The sequence below is a fragment of the Dama dama genome, chromosome 20 (genome assembly GCF_033118175.1).
Source record: "Dama dama isolate Ldn47 chromosome 20, ASM3311817v1, whole genome shotgun sequence".
In the NCBI taxonomy this organism is placed as follows: Eukaryota; Metazoa; Chordata; class Mammalia; order Artiodactyla; family Cervidae; genus Dama; species Dama dama.
In genome coordinates this window covers 54,907,110-54,920,005 of record NC_083700.1, presented here as the reverse complement: position 1 = coordinate 54,920,005, position 12,896 = coordinate 54,907,110, and the positions used below count along the sequence as shown (strand labels likewise).

The 12,896-nt window shown below is 41.0% G+C and overlaps 1 pseudogene; it reads left to right on the top strand.

Annotated features, from left to right (window-relative positions):
• Positions 1-356: 356 nt before the first annotated feature.
• On the top strand, positions 357-7,396 carry LOC133074536 (POU domain, class 5, transcription factor 1-like; annotated as a pseudogene).
• The last annotated feature ends 5,500 nt before the right edge of the window (positions 7,397-12,896 follow it).

The following is a 12,896-nucleotide window of genomic DNA, read 5'->3' as shown; positions in this document are numbered from 1 at the left end:
GACTTGCTATGATCCACAGAGACTCGGAGACGCTGAAAGGCCACCTCACAAAGCTAAGAAAGATCTTCTTAGGAAAGCATCTCTGAGGGGCCATGGTTTCTGTGTTCATCAAAAATCCCCGAAAATTGGGAGGTAGTCAGAATTGATTTAATCCTTTTTACTATAAATCTCATTTCTGCAAATGATTAACAGAGGCAGAGACATAAATGGTAAAGTCTCGATCAGGGAAAATGCTGTCAGCGTATCATCTAGATAGATTAGAAAATGAGCGCTCAGGTTTCTGTGAAGGAAGACTAATGACATTAAGTCAAGATGAAATAGAAGGGAGCGTTGCACAGGCTCCGAAATCATAAACCATGAGGCTCACCCTGACAGAGGACCCTCAGCAACTTTCTGAACTGGAAAATTATCAGGAGTTTGGGCTCAGAGTAGGTTCTTAGGCCTCATTTAGAATCCCTGGTTTGTTTGGGTTTGTTCTGCATGGCCTCGCCAAGGTTCTGACAATTGTATGAAAGTAAGATCCTTCTGCCTACAGCTTTCAGTGCAATTGATCGCACACTCAGAAACAAGAAAAGGAGGGTTTGGCTCACTACAATAAATAAACATTTAAGAAACTTCCATACTGTGCAACCATCTGATTTTCGAAGTGTCACAATCCTGCTGCCTTTCAGAGAGAAGGCAGAGCTGTTACCCTGAAATCAGTGGTGGCTGAGACCAACATCCTTTGTTTAAGTTAAGATCAAATAGTGAAGCAAGTATATAAATTCCTGCCAAATAAAGCTAAACCAGGCCTTCTGCTCTGTTTGGTAGTGGGAACAAGCCTGTGCGTCTGCTTCACATGTGGTATATCACTTGATTACTTAAAGTGTGTCTCCCCTGAAACACACACACACACACACACACACACACGCTTCCCCTTTTTAAAATAAGCTGTAGAATAACTTCAAATGTAAATAGTTTCCTACAATTTCCCTGTGATTTGATAGAGTAAATCTTTTGTGTTCTATTGCAGTGTCTTTAAGTTGATCCATTCTTTTGCAGTGACATACAATGATTAACTGTAAATTGCTCCCATCATCTTAAAAACTAAGAGTCCTTGCAAACTCACTGTGGGCAAGTCTTTCATACTTAGGCAGGGAGAACTGGCGTCTCTGACATTTGCTGTCCTGTGGCTAGGCCAGGAATGATTTCCAAGCCTCATAACACACCACTGATTTTTAGGAAAGATAGTCCTATTAATCTAAAATTCAAGGTAAAATCTTTATCCAGTTTCAGAGTTGGAATGGTTATGTGAAAAACAATTCCCATTCTCTAACTCCACACCCCTTATTATGGCTACACCATCAGCAGATAAAAATATACTGTTCCTCACCTCAAATTTCTAAAATATGCAATAGATAGATGGATAGTTAGGTGGGTAGATACTTACTGTTCAATTCTAATGTTTCTGACTTAAAATTTTAAGGTCATTGTCTCCTTTCTGACACCTTTTATTACATCAATATCCCATTATATCATTATAGACTCATGAAGCAATGTACTTTTACATTTTGCAGGATAATGACTCTTTTGTATTTCAGTTTTTATCATAATATAAATCTTGAATTGCAATTTGCATATCTTTTGTTTAGAAAAAGAGACCCCTATTTAAGACTTTGTCATTTTAATACATAAGCTTAAAGTGGCTTTTTTTTTTTTAAAAGAAATGCACCGAAATATTCCAATTTATTCTTCAACTGAATAACTGAATCTGATTCAACTTCTACTGCTGCATCAATAAGTGAACGAATGTCCTGAACAATACATTTCCAACAATGATGGCTCCACGGCTTAGTCCTCTGTGCCAGTAGGTTTTCTGCCTGTTACAAGACCAATCAAATTTGTAGTGGCGTTTTGGACTGTACATCAGGCTAATTTCACACACACGGGTGTGAACACATGCATCTTTATGTATGTGTATGTATACATGTATATATATTACTAATTTATTTATTTCATGTGAAGATATGAAGACTGCACTATGTATGTGTGTGTGCTCACTCAGTCGTGTCTGACTCTTTGCAACCCCATGGATTGTAGCCTGTCAGTCTCCTCTGTTCATGGAATTCTCCAGGCAAGAATTCTGGAGTGGGTTGCCATTTCCTACTCCAGGGGATCTCCCTGACTCAGGGATCAAACCCACATATCTGACGTCTCGTGCATGGGCAGGCAGATTCTTTTACCACCAGCGCAGCCTGGGAAGCCCAGCACTATGTATATATACAAATGTATGCATATGTATATGTGTTTGCTTATTTTTTTCACATAAAGAGTACACTGCTGCTCATCAACTCTTTCACTTCTGTCTTTTGTTTTGTTTCTTCCCTTTGTTAAATCATCTCTTTAAGAAACCTGAGAAATTTGTCACTGTGACAGAACTTGGGTAGATTTGAAAGAGCCTTTAAGAGACAGGGTGTGAGTAGCATCCTGTCTGCCTCTGCATGGCAGGAGGGGAACAGGCAGAGTGCTGAAGTATCTAGCATCCCCCATGCCTAATGCAGTGCTTAGCACACAGTGAGTGCATTCCAAATAGTTGTTGAATAAATGAATGGATGAAATGAGCCAGAGGACTTCTTTTCCCCACTCTTTTGTCAAATTAGTGAAATGCCTCAGTAGGTCTCCCTCTCACAGACTGACAGACCCTCTACAGTCCCTTTGTCCTGCCTGGCCCACAGCGTTGCTCAGTTACTTTACTCCACTCTTGTGCATTCATTCCATTCTACAAGGGTTTGGTGAGGTCAAGGGTTAAGGCTGTTGCAAAAAAGCTACCTTTTTGAAGTAAAACAAACCCACCATCTTAAAAGTAAGTTTAACCTTGTACTTTCAAATGTCCTGACGACACACCTGAACCAATTGCGTAGGTTAAATGAGCGGCAACTAAGGGCTAAACAGGAGTGAATGAAATGTGGAGCTCCCAACCAGGACTGGGGAGCCACAGAAAAATAGAGTTGAAATCCTGGTTCTTCCATTCACTAGCTGTCTTCATTTCTACTAGTGATTTCATTCTCTAAGCCTCAATTTCCTCATTTGTAAAGTGGGAGTAATAATACCTGCCTTACAGGACTGCTGTGAAGACTAAATGTGACAATACACATGAAACAGTTTATGCAGCCCATCTTACGTTTGCAACATGTGTTTACTTCCACTGCCAGCCCTTCTTTCCCTCTCTCCTTCCCTCATGCAATTATTTCAAATTATTTCTCTTTCTTCCTGGAGAGAATGGAACATTCAAATATGTCTTCAAACTTGGCCAGAATGAGGTAGATGAGCCAGCGGGAAGTGGACCAAAACAGCCAGAGCAGAAAAAAACCAATCTCATGCCCTGAGGGCTTTGTCTCCTCTGAGCCCTTCAGCTCTCCCTGACCTTCCCCTTGGACTAGGACATGTGCCCCGGGCACTCCAAGAAGTCCACATTTGGCCAACCTGGCTGACAGTGACTCTGCGGGGAGCTTTGCAACCCCCGTAAACATAGGCAATTAAACCCCTAAAAGCTCTTAGGCTTATTGCCCAGTAAATTCACAATGAATAGTAACCTTAATAAATGTTATAAATCTCACCTCAGAGCCAACAGGAAATTCAAACTTTTGCATGTGTGGGAGGCAAAATGCTGCTGAAACAAAAGGGAGGTGTGTGGACAAGGAGAACATTGTGCTCAGCCTCCTTACCTCTGGCAGCACCAGAGTGCTATGGGCCTGGGAAAGGCCCTTAATTGTATTTTGTGAGGCAGTTCTCTGGACTTCTGTCTCCTCTGGTCCTTCACCTGCCTTAACTCTTTCTTGTCCCAGTGGCCCAAGAGGTCATCCATCCACAGACATCTCCTACGGATTGAAATAAATAACGGAAATAAGGAACAGGGACAAATTACAGACAAGTTGCCTTTTTAAGTCAATGTTTCAGTCAGAAACAATTTTAAAAACTTAATGAAACTCTAAAATTGAAACTTAAACTCAGTGCTATAAAAAAAGGGAATATTGAAGAAGAGAAACCACTGGATATTTTGATCCACACCCTCACTCACAAAAGGGTGTTAGTTTTAATAAACAGTCACAATTTGGGGCTGTTATGAACCATAAGGCACACTCCTGGCCGTGTTTCCAATTTCCTCTCTTGCCTTTACTGCTGTTATATTAAGGTCTGTGGTGAGGCAAATCTTTATTAAAAAAAGGTGAGGAGAGCAATATTCCAGATTAGATTATTTCACCTGTTCTAACTGTGCACCAGCCAATCAGAGATCTTCAGTGTGGGTTTAAATGCAGCAGCCCTCCCACCTCTGGGGTTGACAGAGGGGGAGTTTCAGCCGGTGGTTACAAAGTGAATGCAGATTAGGTCGTTTTAATTACTGACTTTAACTGAATATGGAATACATTTTCCAGTCGCAGAGAGGGGCAAATAAATGCATCTGGAGCCTCCTCCATCATGGAGATAATTACACTGGGACTGAAAAACATCTCGGGAGTGATGAGCGATGTGGTAGAATAGTCTTCTGAGAAGGTGTCTTTCCTTGAAGGATGGGTTAACGTGGAGGGGACATTGAGTGACTTCATATGGAAATAAAAAATTTTCTCTTTGAAGACCCAATTCATGCAGGACTCTTCTGGAGAAAAATGAGGGGAAATGCTCAGCATGTTGGAAATTACCTAGAACACAGTCCTCAAATAGCAAAAATCGCATTAAAGCATATGTTTCTTTGACTCTTCAGGAGGTTTTCTTTAAGATGACAGACTTTCTTAGAGTGAATCCTCAGGGACTTCCAAATCCTTTAATTGTTTTTGAAATTTCTCTAATTGTGGGAGTTGTATTGAATGAATGGCTTCTATTCCCCAGTGTTAACACAGTTTCTTTATATCCTTTCTTTCTCTTTTTTTCATTTTGGTAGGTATAGGACACTTCTATTCTAAGCCAATACATACATGGGATTTTATTGAATAGTGTTATTAAGGTGTGGGATAAGCTACTTAACCTATGGCATAGCCAATTACACATCATAATAAGTTATGTTGCTACACCATTTTACAGAATTTATTTTAGAAACACAGGTTTTAAAATTCTTAACATAAGCATCCTTCTTATATCTACCCACATTCAAATATAGAGGGATTGCTCCTGCGAGCAGTCCTACCCTATAGAAAGATAATGTACATTGTAAATGTGAGTAATATAAAATTTTCTTGCATAAGTAATTTAAAATTTTCTGATAGTCAAAATTAGGGTTAGGGTTAGGGATAGGGTTAGGGTTAGGGTTAGGGTTAGTTTTAGAAAAAACATAAAAGAAACAGGTGAAATTAACTCAGCATGTTATTGAAACCCACATTTCCACAATATTATTGTTTTCACATATAAGCAGTATGAAACCTTTATTAACAAGACATTTTACATTCTTTTTCATAACTAAGTCTTCAGAACCTCTTTTCTTGAAGACATTTTACATCTTACATTTATAGTACATCTCAAATCAGATCAGCCACATTTCAAATGCTCAATAGTCACTGCGGCTACCAAATTAGACAGTGCAACTGTAGACTCAGAAATCTCTAATGCGTTAAGGACCTTATCTGATTCCATCTTCCCTTCTAGTCCCTTTGGTCTATATTGCTACCATTTTCTTACCAACTACATCTGCTTTAAAACCTTACATGTCCTGTGAGTTCTGAGTAAACCCAGGTCCTATCATATAACAACAGACCCTGGTAGTTTCCAGGGGGGTGAATTTGATACTTCCCAATGTTTACTCTGAGAACATAAATCCTCATCTTTTAAGTTGCCTGTTTCCTTCATGTGTGTTCATAGGAATACCAGTCCCTACACGCCAATCACCACAGAGAAGAGAGACTCCAGTTTGGAGTCAAAAGAAAGCCATCCACATTCTACAGGTGGGATTTCATTAAGGCGGGACACCATCCCCATCTCCCTTGCCTGCTCCTTCAGCGCAGTCTCAAACCCCACAGCTCACTCTGCATTGAGTCCATTTTATCCTTTACCTCGTCCTTCTGCTATATATTCAATCGGACAGGCCGTCACCACAAGTAATTTAACACTGTCTTCACCTTGAGATAATCAAGAACTCAGGGGGTAGTTTTTAAGTACAAACTTAAATATATATATATACAAAAACATATGTTTCTTCCTTTCTCTCACCCCTAATCACAAAGAAGACATAAAAAGTACCTTCATAGTTGTTGCCCTAAAAATGAATTTTTATTAGTTCACTAATGGATCTTTAAAACTTTCTTCAGGCCTTCTCACCCCGGCTGGGCGGTGGAGGCCATCGGCAGGGAGGGCCACAGCCGGGCGGGCTGGGTTGATCCTCAGACCTGGATGAGCTTTCCAGGGCCTCCAGGTGGGTCAGGAATCCGGCCAGGGCTTGTGCCCAGCATGACGTGTGGGGGCTTCCCCCGTGCCCCCGACCCTATGACTTGTGCAGAAGGATGGCCTACCGGTGCCCCGAGGCGTCCTGAAGGGCACCTCAGCCCGAGGGCGAGGCAGGAGCCAGGGTGGAGAGCAACTCTGAGGGGGCCTCCCCGGACCATGGTGCCGCCCCACTCAGGCGCCACGAAGCTGGGCAAGGAGAAACTGGAGTGGACCCTGAGGAGTCCCAGGACATCAAAGCTCTTCAGAAAGACCTGGAACAATTCGCCAAACTCCTAAAGCAGAAGCAGATCACCCTGGGATATACCCAGACCAATGTGGGGCTCACCCTGGGGGTTCTCTTTGGAAAGGTGTTCAGCCAAAGGACTACCTGTCAGTTGGAGGCTTTGCAACTCAGTTTCAAAGAACACGTATAAGCTGCGGCCTCTGCTGCAGAAGTGGGTGGAGGAAATTGACAACAGCAAAATCTGCAGGAGATATGCAAGGGAGAGACCCTGGTGCAGGCCCAGAAGAGCAAGCAGACGAGTGTGCAGAACCGAGTAAGAGGCAGCCTGGAGAGCATGAGCCTGCAGTGCCCGAAGCCCACTCTGCAGCACATTGGCCACTTCGCCCAGCAGCTTGGGCTGAAGGACGTGGTCCCGCTGTGGTTCTGCAACCATTGCCAGAAGGGCAAACATCAAGCAGCGACTATTTCCAAAGAGAGGATTTTGAGGCTGCTGGGTCTCCCTTCTCAGGGGGACCCATATCCATTCCTCTGACACCACGGCCCCATTTTGGTACCCCAGGCTATGGGGGCCCTCACGTCAATACTCTGTACCCCTACGTCCCAGTCCCCGAGGGTGAGGCCTTTCCCTCGGTGTCTGTCACTGCTCTAGGCTCTCCTGTGCCTTCAGACCAAGGTGCCTGCTCTCCCCAGGAATGGGGTGTTGGGGGAGAGGAAGGGAGAGCTAGGGAGAGAACCCTGAGGTTTGTACCAGGGCTTTGGGATTAAGTTCTTCATTCACTAAGAAAGGAATTGGGAACACAAAGGGTGTGGAGGCAGGGAGTTTGGAGAAACTGGTTGGAGGGAAGGTGAAGTAGGATGATGCTCTTGACTTTAATCCCCACATCACTCATCACTTTGTTCTTATATAAAGGCCTGGGACCTAAAAACAAAACAAAGCTTCCTTCAGTGTAAATGAATGTGTCCTACCACTTTTTTTTTTTTAATTAACTAATTTATTTATTTGGCTGTGTCGGGTCTTAGCTATGGCACTCAGACTTTCTCCAGGGCATGTGTGATCTTAGTTCCCAGACGAGGAATTGAATCCATGTCCCTTGCATTGGAAAGCAGATCCTTAACCACTGGACCACCAGGGATGTCCCACCCTACCATATCCTTACCAGAAGTAAGGAACCTGAAAGATCCAGAGGAGGAATGCTGAGGTGGAGGACCTGTCAGCCAGTGAGCATGAGGATTTGGGGGCACTTCATTTCCAAATTCCAACCCTCATTAAAACAAACACAAAACCTGAAGAAAAAAAAAAATTATATTCGAAAATATTTTGTCATGATATCAACATATGCCCGTAATCTTGCTACTTCAGAAGCCCATTTATCTAAACAAGGCCTTTTGATGTCACTTGTCTCGGAGTATTTGATCTGGTCAGCAAAAGACCTCAGAATACTGGCTGTTTGTGAAAGAAAGTTCATGTGAACAAAGAACCAAAATAACTAAAACAGAGATTGAAAATCCAGGTTTAGTGGAAAAAGAATTCAAAATCTTTAAGTGCCATATATATACACATGTATATATATTAAATTTTATCCAACATTTTTTCCATTATATAATAATTGATCATTGTTCTTAATTAAATAATTAGGCTGTTTTTTTTTTTTTTTTGTTATAGAGAAAACATCAAATATGGGGTTTCATTTTTAGTACATTCTTCTGGGTCTCAATCACTCACTTCTGTCACAGGCCATTATGACCAATACAGCTATTATACAAGATGTCCACACCCGGTTGCAAGTATTTAAATGTACAGGCACTGTGTCAATTAGAAAAGGAAAAGGAAAGAAAAGAGATGAAAAGAAAGTCCTAGCACTACAAATGCAAACCCATAAAGCAGCAGCAAGTGCCACAAAAGCAGTCTCCAACCTCCTCTCTTGCCAAGACTGCCGCTGTGTTCTGAGCTGGGTAAATAATGCCAGGTCCGGATAATGTGTCTTTGTTCAGGATCAGACTCCAGGGGCTCTCCAGGTGAGTAGAAAACTCCTGACGCTGAGACTGGGCAGCCTCCGACCCTGTGTGATCCTGTCCTGCCTGATCAACCATAATGCAAATGTCCTGAGGCTCTTTGAAGACAGTGAATCTGAAAAGATTTAAGCTTGTCTGAAAGTACATTTTTGAGGTTTAAAAAAAAATCTTCTAAACATTAACTAAAGGAATCGTACATGTGAGAAAAAATCAAGGTTTAGAAAAGCTAAGTGACTTGTTTAAGATCATGTAACTAGTTGCTAGAATTAGGGCTAGAAATTGTAGGGAAACTGAAGTAGGAAAAGAAATCAAAGTATACCACATGAGAACCAGCTTGTGGTTCTTCTGTTTTCTTTTATGATTTAGATCACGTGGGGCCTTTATTATGTAATGAAAGTAAACTGCTTATTGATGACTATTAAATGGCTGTGTGGCTGGGAGTGGTTAGATTTTTCTGGGAGAAAGCTGGATCACAAATGTTAAGTGTGAACCCTGCCTTTTCTTGTCAGGTTAAACATCACAAGAACCGAAAATTCTCCTCTAGTGTTGAACCCTAGTTCCCAGTGCAGTGCCTCACCCATTATAGAGGCTCAATAAGCAGGTTTCGAATGAAAGGGTGGATAAATAAATGAATGAATTATCAAATGAGCTCCTGGAACGAAAGCTCTTTACTGTGCAGATGTGTCTGATTTTACTTATTTATTACATTCCTGTAAATGTATGTGTGGGCCTGATTTTGGTTACTCATGTGATACACTTTTTTAAAATTTACTTATTTTTTTAAACTTTTTTTTTTTAATTGGGGTATAGCTGATAAACGACATTGTAATAGTTGCAGGTGAATAGCAAAGGGACTCAGCCAAGCAAGTGCGTGTATCCTCTCTCCCCCAAATACATCCACTTTGCATCTAATTTAGCAGTAGCCATTCTGTTAAGTCACTAATGATTTGAACCAAACACATACAACCAGAAGCGGAGTTCTATTTAGAGGAACTTTCCAAAAGTCAACTATTCCTTATGTGTTCGGGAGAATAGATATCCCCTTACATATCTGTTTTGTAAGCTTGGATATGTGCTTGCAGCTCGCTTACTGTTGTTTTAATAGCTGGAGTCATCTGTTCAAAGCAAAAGGAGAAGCACCAACAACAAAGAACAAAAAGCAACACGCCCGAGGCCCTCCAGGAGTTGTGACAAGTGATTAAGAGCAGAACGGGGCTACGCCTCAAGAACTCTTGCTCTCCGCTGCTCCCCTTGAACCCTGGGAGACTTGGTTTGCCATCAATTCTGCACAAAGTGAGGCTGTATTTTTCAGCTGAGAGGCAGTTGCGGGGACAGAGACAAACACCTTGGTATGTCAACCTTGAAGTACCACCTGGAGGGCGAGGACCTTTCACAGTTTAATAGTGGACAGAATGTTATGGTGATGATCTGGGTCAGGTGGTGACTGAAGCAGTCACGGATCCTGAAACAACAGATGTCACAGTGACAGCTGTAATATCCAAGACTTATTTTTCTCCTTCAGCAGCAGAACCAAATAATGGGGAACAGATCTGATCCTACAGAGGAGGCACTACCTTGCCTTTATTAGTTCCCTCATATTAACTCCTTACACCATATGTGCCAAATCTTGAGCACTCAGATATGTCCTGAAGACACAAAATAAAGCCCATGGTGCTAAAGGTAGGTCTTTAAAACCTAATTTTCAAAAAAGAGTGTTATCTTGGCATTTCTGTCACCAAATTCTCCTTGGGTTCCACGGAGAAAAATGATCTGGCTTTTAAAGCCTACTGGCAAATTGGTGTACAATTGGAGATAAAGTAGCTCTCTATCAAATGTGAAGTTCAGAATGTCATGATTATAAATATGTCATAGAATTTTTAAATGGCTCAACATACTGGATAGTCTATATCTATGAGACTATAAATTTCATTGATTCATAAAGTATATGGAATAGTTTTACAATATTAAACAATGAACAGATAAAATTATGTTGGCATAATACCTGGTATAGTGGACACTCAGTAAATATAAACAAACAAATAGTGATCCAGAACCATGTCTAGAGCTGTTGGTAACTGTATCAAGGCTTTTAAGTATTTATTACTTGCCCCCATCTTTTTCTACTTTTCTCTATATACACTTACTTGATTAATACTGTTCTAAATAATATGATACACTGTAAAAATTTTGTTTATGCTTTATAATATATGCGATGCAATAAAAGTTAATTAAATACCACAAGGTAAAAGAACTCTCAAGGAGAAACAAAAGAAAACAGCATCTTTTAAACTAGACTTCCAAATACCTTTCCCCTTAGAAAAACGACTCTGTTTTTCAACTGATGTGCAACACAGTCACTGTCCATTGTGAGTGTTTCTGTGGTTCCTAGTGTGAGGCTTTTTGGCATCTTTTTGGGGCTGATCCACAAGCTCTTCTAGAGCTTGCTGTCACTTTGTCACCTCTTTCTCAAATTGCATGAGAATGTATACCTCAGTGTTTCTCTTCCTGCCACAATCGTATCTGGATTGGCAGAGCCCTTTCCATAACCACTTTCCCTACTGGCCCCAGATAAATTGGCCTAAGGATCTGGAATAATGACTGAGGATTCCCATCATTCTAGTTTTCCTGTGGTGGGAGTGAGGAGCAAATTGATGACGATATGGCTTCATGTCCATGAGCTTCATCCTCACTCATCAAGGACTACTATTCATTGGATCCTGAAGACATAGACAAATAAAATAATATGAAGTCCTTCAGAAACTTAGAGATGTCCTTGGGAAAATAACTAGCAATATAAGACAGTTCAAGAAAATGTCCCAAATGCATGATGTGGGCAATAATTGTTGAACGAGAGCATGAGTGCACTGGGATGCAGTAGTCGAACATACCTGGGATGTATCGAAGAAAAAGAAGGAAATCAAGACCAGAATTCTAAAAAAAACCTAAACTGTAAAAGGCTAAGAAGAGTTAATTCTATTTCAAACCAAAGTGAAAAACCCTGAAAGCAACAAAAAAGATTTTTATATTTATATCTGGCCTATTCTAAACCAAGAAGTATGAGGAACTTCACAAGAGTGAGTTTGATCACATATGATTGACAGAGTAGAAACTTTAAAATAATATTGGAAAAATACCTAACAGTGGCCCCCTCCTGCCTGTCTGTGGGTGGCCCCAATCTAATCGTATGAGCGATTGGAACTGGATGAGGCCGGTCACAGCCTAGGTGAGTTCTAGAAATATAACCAAACATGCAGTGTTAAGAAGACAGAAGGAGAAGGAAAAAAGAAAAATCCTCAGTGGGATGAAACCCAATTTTAAGCCTCTAGAGCATAGAAAAGCCCCACTATTCATTAAGGGAGGTCCCACCAGCTATTTTCTCAGGCAGCTTGTATTCACATTAATGAATGAAAGAGAGAATTTTAATGTGCACCTCTGAGAGAAATAAGACCCCCAAAAAGTTCATTCCCCAGATCCCTCTGGGTTTTTTTTTTTTTTTTTTTTTTCCTTTTCCTTTTTCCCTTTTCTAGTGCATAGTAATGAGGTTTCTTGGTTTTGTCAAGGTAGGGCAGGATAGAGCTGGAGCAGGCTAGGCAGGTTCCGTGTTTATTCACAGAGGTTTAACATCAGAGAGCTCACCCTTATCTGTAACCCAGCACTTCCTCCCAAGCTTGTAACTCAGACCCAGCCTCAGGCTCCATCCAGTGGGGCAGAGAGAGCTGAACACAGTCATCCCTCTGGGCCAGAGGAAGCCCGGGCTGCTAATGGGACCATCCTTATCACTCTGGAATAAACCTCCAAACACACACCAACCTTGATTCTAGTCTCCGGGTATTTAATCCTGGCTTCTTAATGCCCTTTCCTCCCCCATCCAAATCAAAGAATAAACTTCTACCAGACATTATAAGAAAGACTTAATACAAAGAGCCAGAGGTCAAGATGTCGATCATATTTGCCCTGAAATATCCCTGAACTTGTAGAAATTCATATTTGTTTGCATTATAAATGTACTAAAATGAGCTAATTATAGTGATCATAACTCACAATTAAAAACAAACACAGTTAGAAATTTCAAAGACTTTTGATATCTTTTCTTTAATCATTCACCCAGGCTCAAAATATGCGTTTTTTAGATTAAAGCATTAAAGTTGCTAATTATATTCTCAGAACTAACAATTATTTCTTTACCCTTTTACTACCTTCTTCTGGCAACAAAAAAATGTCAGCACTGATTTAATTTTTTGTTATTATAGGA